Below are 6,708 nucleotides of genomic sequence, written 5' to 3' on the forward strand. Positions count from 1 at the left end.
TTCATAGTTTTCATTTTGTAGTTCTTTTTCTCAGTTTAGTTTGTCTGAGCCCCATTTGAAAAAGACAAATATAGTGATGTTTGTAAGAAAAAGCCAATGAGTGAAAAAAAGCAGAGAGCTAGACTTGGAGAAAAAGTCTAAGTTATTTCAGAAATCCTTTATTAGTATTTCTGTTTTGTGTCATGATCCTGAGGAGATTTCCTTACAAGTTGGGTTAGTACTTTGCAGTTGAAAGCTAAGGTAAGTCCTAGTCAAGTTCAGGTTAGGTTAGAATCTAGACTTGTCCCAGATTGGATTGGGTAGATCCTAGGGAGAATTAGTATTTGTAATCTGTTGAAAAGATAGTGAAATTCTATCATTATTGTGATGGAGACTAGATGTAGGCTACATTGCACTGAGTAACCGAACCAGGATACTTTTATGTGTCACTCTCTACTCTCTTCTCTTTTACTGATTTTTCTAAATTGGAGACAAAAATAAAGTATCTCCAAGTTTCTCTACTCAACAACATTTTATTATTACTATTTTCTCAAGAAACTCTATTCTGGCTCCTGCCGTGTTAGGAGACAAAATAAAAGTATCTCCTGTATTTCCTTAACAGAAAGCAAAATTACAAGAAAAGTCAAAAGAAGGCCTAGATTCAACCTCCTCTTCTCTTAACCACTGATTACCATCAATTGGTATCAGAGCTTGGTCTCATAGAGATCAAGTTTTGCAGCTTGGAGAAAAGATCTTGATGGCTAGCAACGGTGGTTCAAACCTAGTAGCTTACACACTGACAGAAGGACAGTCTAACAACAGACCTTCATTCTTCAATAGAAAAAAACTACAACTACTGAAAAGAAAGAATAAAAATCTTTGTTCAGTTAGTGGACTACACTTGTGAAAGATAATCATGAATAGTCTCCAAATCCCTACCAAAATTGGCGCTGATGGAATTGTATCTTCCAAAACCGAAGCCGAATGGAATGAAGATGACAAGAAGAAGGTGGAACTCAATGCCAAAGCTGTCAACATGCTAAATTGTGCAATTAGCTTCGAAGAATACTGAACAACTTTAAGATGCAAAATAGCAAAGGAGATATGGGATAAGCTCCAAGTCACACATAAAGGAACTATTCAAGTCAAGCAAACCAAGATCGACATGTTCTGTAAAGAATACGAGATGTTTTCTATGAAGGAATAAGAATCCATTGATGACATGTTTAAAAGATTCTCCATCATTGTCAACGGCTTAGATGCTCTGGGAATTACATACTCTGAATATGTGCTAGTGAGAAAGGTCCTAGGAAGTCTAACAAAATAGTGGGAAATTAAGGCGACTGTCATATATGAGAGCAGTACCATTAGTCAAATGATTTATGATGAGTTGAAAGGAAAATTACTTGCTTATGAAATCACTCACTTAAAAAATGACACAAAAAAGAAAGGAGTTGCTCTCAAATAATGTGCTAAGTCATTGGATGATAAATCCATTTATAGTTTTTCAGATGACGAGTTTGTATTTTTTACTAGAAAACTAAAAAAATTATGAAACTAAGAGGAAGAAGTAAGGGAAGCAGCACAAATGGACCAAAGAAGCACTTAAGCAAGGTCATTTGTCACAACTATAAGGAAGCATGACACTACAAGTATGACTGTTCAAAGTGGAAGAAAGAAGACAAGTCCCGAAAAGACAAGAAGAAAGGACTTATGGCCGACCAAAACCAACCTGATGAGTTTTGCCTAGCATCCAAGAAGAAGGATGACATGTGGTACTTGGATAGTAGATGCTCTAGGCATATGACCGAAAAGAGAACTATGATTCTGGAAGTGAAATTTGCACTTCAACCGAATGAGTATCCGGAAATCCAGTTCCAAATTCAGAAGCGAGGTGGCAATTTCTGTGCAATCTACACACTGAAGTCGGACAATTGATGATTCAGGAATTTATGGCAACCTTTGGGTCACCTACAAGGATGTCACTGGAGTCAATGAGAAGAACCACCAAAGCTTTGTGAGAGGAGGTGGAGGTAGAGGACATCATTACACAGCAAATCTATAGCATTGCCTCCAACTCCTCTTTACATGCCAACTTGAGTTTTTCACATCTCATCTACTGTCTTTGTAAGGCTACTAGGGTGAAGGTGGATAATGATTTCCCTATTCCAATTGAGAGGCCTATCACTAAGAAGACTATGGAATATGTTAGGAAATACCAGAGGATCCACAGAGGAAAGCAAGCTGAAGAGGAGGCTTAGCAGGAGCCTCCCTTGCCTCAAGGAACTATTTTCCACCTTAGGAGTGCTGGCAGCATCTCGCATCCTCTCTTGAGCAGATGAGGATGACAAAGATAGCTGCTGGGAGCAGCTTGCTTCCACCCTCGATCAGATGAGGGCAGTATAAGACAGTCAAAGCACTCTTCTCTATCAGTCCGATCCATGAACACCCCTAATTTTGGTAAGCTCTTTGTCAAGATGGCTTGTGCTTGAATTCATCCTTGAACTTCCACCAATATTTGGACTTCAAGTGATTGACAGAATTTCCAATCAAGTGTACCAAACCTTGATGAAGTTCCACACAAGTTAAGAGCTCCCAAAATTGATCCTCATCTTGTAATCCAAGACCCCAAACTTTTTTTTCACACCAGTCTTTTGATTGATTCTTGTGATTCCACTCGGGTGAGCTCACTTCAAAATTCTCATATAGACACCAAAGTACCTTCCTAGACCCAATCAATTGAGCAGTACGCCAACCTTTGTACTTAAACCTTGAAGATTCAACCTTAATAAGCCTAGAATTACGTTTCCAACCACTACACAACTCTCTCTTACTCTTTAATCCACAAAGGGCCCGAAGTTGACCATCCGTCTCTAGCAAACCATATTCAAGTGGGATAATAAAGTTTAGGGACAAGAGTTTTACCCACTCAAATGTTAAGATGAATGATGGTAACTTAGGAAGAGAGGTCTCTAATAACGTTAACAATGTGATCTTCACTCTCTTTTATTCCTTTTGAATAACCTCCATCTCTTGACAAACTTCCTTAATTTTCACTTATTTGTCAACTTCTTCCAACTCTTCTTCATTACTTAAGTTATGTCTTGCAAGTTATGCATGGTCCTCCTCGGCATCAATATCAATTAAACCCAAAGGAAGAAGGCTCAATAAGATCACCAATGTCACTAGTTGGTGCAGAATCATCCTCAATGACGGGGCTTGCTTCTTGCCCAACTTCTCTAATTCTTCAACCACTTTTTTAATTTCAATGTATTCAACCTTCTCTATTTGTTGCAACTCATACTTCAACTCATCTTTTTTCTCTTGAGGCTCCAAGATTTCCTCCATACCACGTCGTTCACTTGAAGTGGATTCTTCGCATTTCATTTGTGGAAATACTTGAATTGTTACAAGAGCTCATTGAGGTCAAGTGGTTTAAAGCATCATCTAGGGTAGCCATGATGGTTTCTTACCTCTTTTGAGATTCCTCTTGCTTTTTGAGAAGCATGATTGCGGTGAGTCGGTCCATCACTTCTTTGAGACGATCCCTTAACTCTTATTCCTCTGGACTAACATAATTAGGATTGTTTTGTTCTTGGATCGATGGATGTGGATATTCTTTCATAGAGGGTTGTGGTGTAAAAGATGGTTGATAGTATTGGGAGTAGCCATCATATATGGGAGGTGATTCATTTTAGTAAAAATATTGAGGTGGTGTATATGAAGGTGATGGTTCAAGAGGGTTTGTAGGAGTAATGATGTTGGAGTGGTGGAGGTTCAATGGGTGCTCGTTCATAATGGTCACAAGGGTATTGGTAAGGAGGATATGGATTTGGATTTTAAGAAAGTGTTTTGTGGTGGTGGAGTGTGAATTGATAGTATGGTGGTTGAGAAAATTGTTGAGGATGGAGGTCTTGGGGATATAGTGATTGAGGTTCATAATCATAGCAAGGACCACTATATCTATTGGATGGATATGCACCATAAGGAGGATTATGATCATAGTGGGGGAGGGAAGATGAGGAGATTGCCATAAAGATTGTCTATATGCATGTGACTCCTCTCTTAAGTGATAATTTTTTTTTTGGTGAAAACCGACATTGAGATTGTCATTTCCTACAACATTTTCACAACCATACACAAAGCCAAAAGGATGATAATTCATAAGGAAGAGAGAAATCAAAACAAAAAATATCAAAAAGTAAAAAAAAAACTCCTAACTACTAGCAAAAACCAAGAAATAACCAAAAAACAAGTTATTCACAATATTCACAATAGCCAATAATATAACACCATCTCAGTTCTTTGGTAACGGCACCAAAAACTTGACAAAGAGCTAGATGTCAGTTTAGAATTTTCACAAAAGAATCGCATTGCAAGTATAGTCCATACTAATAAATAACTCTCAATCAAAGTTTAAAAGGTTGTTATAATACAAATCAAAATAACCGGGAGTAGAATCCTAGGTCATTCTTCTTAAGAATTGCAATCGAGTGCTCAATTATTGGCTATGAGAGAAATCAGAGAGTTTGGATTGCAATTAACAAGAATTTAAATGACAAAAAATTAGAGAATCAAGTAATAACTAAATATCAAAACAATTAAACTAAAACATTTAAGGAAATTAGCTAAGAAAGATCTTGGCAAGGGTTAATGGTTAAAGATCACTATCCTTGTCACTAACCACAACATGATAATTATAAAGAGCAATCCTACTTCGTTATCTCCAACATCGAAAGAAAGTCAAATGGGCTTAATTAATCATAATCCATAAGTTCTAATAAACTTACTAATTAAATTAGCAAAAAAATTAGTGTCAATGAAAATAAGATTAATTAAAATCTCCAAATTATCAATCAACTTAGACATCAGTGACTTAAGGTTACCCAAGTTATTAACCCAAGTCAAGAATGCAAAAATCTACTCTAAAACTAATCCAAATATTTTATCAAACACCTAGAGCGTATAAGCATAAAGTATCATAAATTACAAGAATTAGTAAAATCTATGGCTACCAAATGCAAGAAACTAATAACAATAACTCAAACAAGCATGAAGAAAACATAAGACATCAAATTGTATTAAAAGAATATCGAATTTAACAAGAGCGTTCATAAACTAAAAGTGGTAAAAACGAGAAATTAATAAAAGTAGGAAAATTAAGACACCAGAATAAAAAATATAAAGAAAACTACACTAGAACACGATCAAAATCTACTTCTCTCTCTAGAATTGGCCTAAAACATAATGTAAAATTAAAACAACACTACTTGGTTCATTCTCTTTCAATCCGTGGTTCAATAGCATCAGAAATGAGTTGGATTGGGACTAAAATAGATTGAGCCCAATTGCGAGTCACATACTTCTCTAATGAGGTACGTTTTTGGTGTCCCGCGTACACGAGATATGGCTGTGTACGCGGACGCTCAACGTCAACTATAGACATATGCATATCATTTTGAAACCCTGGATGTTAGCTTTCTAATGCCACTGGAACTGCCTCATTCGGAACTCTATTGCTCGAGTTATGATCACTTTAGTACAAAGAGGTCAAGATTGACAGTTTACAATCCTTCACTTTTTCATGAATTCTCCACTTTTGCATGCTTTTTTTCATCCTTCCAAACCATCCTTGCCTTCTAAAACTTAAATAATTTAAACAAACATATCAAGGTATCAAATGAAATAAAGATGGATTAAATTTGACAATTTAAAGGCATAAAAAGTGTGTTTTTCACAATCAAGCACAATTAAGAGAAATTCATAAAAGTATACTATTTCAATGAATAAATACAAGATAAGTTGATAAATTTCATTTTTTTTCCAACCAAAATTCATTATAAAATATAAATTTATCATTATGCCATCACGCTATTAACAAAAAATGAGTCAGGCCTAAACTTAATGTACTTTTAACAAACACTTAATTCGTGCCATTGAAATTTCAGTAACGATTTTGGTGGATAAAATGGCTTAATTCTAAGGGATTGATTTGTCTATGAAAATATTTTTTATTTTTGTTTTTTATTTTTAATTTTTAAAAATGATTTTCATTTTCAACATTTCACATATAAGGAAACAATAATTGATTTGTAAAAAGGGGATTCATTTCTAAAAGTTAAAAATAATAAAAATATGTTTGGTTGGTCTATTTTTAAAATGTATTTTTCAATGTTTTAGAGGATAAAATTATATTTTTATTAAATGTATGATTTTAGTTATTTAATTTTTTATTAAGTTAACAATTTATTTGTATATAATATCAAATATTAAATAAATTACTATCTTAAACTAATACTTAAAGTATCATTTTTATTCCCAACGTTTGAGATAAGTCTTATGTGTGTCCCTAACGTTTAAATTATCCTATTTGTATTTTTAACGTTTGTAAAAGTGGTTCAATGTTATCCTGCCGTCAATTACACATCATGAGCTTTAGTTGGAGTTCTGAAAAATCTCTTTTTGAAATTAGAATACAAATATCTGGGACAAAATCAATTATCCACTCTAAATAATAGCTCATAAAAAATTGAAACTAATCCCTACAACATTCACATAATTCACTTTTTTATGGATATAATTGAACCTGAACACAAATAGTGGGTATCATATTAAAATTGAACACATCCAAGCGAGACATAATTGAGAATGAATATATTCAAGTGAGAAAAATTGAAAAATCCAATCTGATTTGTTAGTATAATTAATAGTAGAATAACATTGAATCAT

Source organism: Arachis hypogaea, chromosome 5 (genome assembly GCF_003086295.3).
Source record: "Arachis hypogaea cultivar Tifrunner chromosome 5, arahy.Tifrunner.gnm2.J5K5, whole genome shotgun sequence".
Classification (NCBI taxonomy): domain Eukaryota; kingdom Viridiplantae; phylum Streptophyta; class Magnoliopsida; order Fabales; family Fabaceae; genus Arachis; species Arachis hypogaea.